This window comes from Etheostoma spectabile, unplaced genomic scaffold (assembly GCF_008692095.1).
Source record: "Etheostoma spectabile isolate EspeVRDwgs_2016 unplaced genomic scaffold, UIUC_Espe_1.0 scaffold273, whole genome shotgun sequence".
Taxonomy (NCBI): Eukaryota; Metazoa; Chordata; class Actinopteri; order Perciformes; family Percidae; genus Etheostoma; species Etheostoma spectabile.
In genome coordinates, this window is record NW_022605577.1 from 39,791 (window position 1) to 40,221 (window position 431).

Consider the following 431-nt stretch of genomic DNA (forward strand, 5'->3'; position numbering starts at 1 on the left):
AATACATCTAGACGTGCACACATCACTCCCGTTCTCTACCCCCTGCATTGGCTCCCGGTGCATTTTAGAACAAATTTTAAGATTCTATTGTTTGTTTTTAAGGCTTTAAATGGACTCGCCCCAGAGGATTTGTCTGAAATTTTAACTTTGCGGAGCACAACCGGTCATTGCCGTCTTCAAATCAGTTGGTTTTAGAAGTCCCAAGGTCCAGGTATAAACAGTGGGGGGGTCAGGCTTTTGCAGTTGCTGCTCAGGGCAGACTGTGGAACAAGTTACCCCCCCGAAATTCGCACTGTTACAGATGTAGCTCTTTTTAGGTCCAAACTCAAAACACATCTGTTGAGTCTGGCTTTTAATACGCAGTAGTGTGACAACTTCATTCTTTTGTTTCTTTGAGACCTTTTCTGATTTTACTGTTTTCTATGTTCACT

The 431-nt window shown here is 42.7% G+C and overlaps 1 protein-coding gene across 1 annotated transcript in view; it reads right to left on the bottom strand.

The window, feature by feature from the left end:
• LOC116685972 (serine/threonine-protein phosphatase 2B catalytic subunit alpha isoform-like) overlaps positions 1-431 on the bottom strand; it is a 67,969-nt gene that overhangs the window by 39,744 nt on the left and 27,794 nt on the right.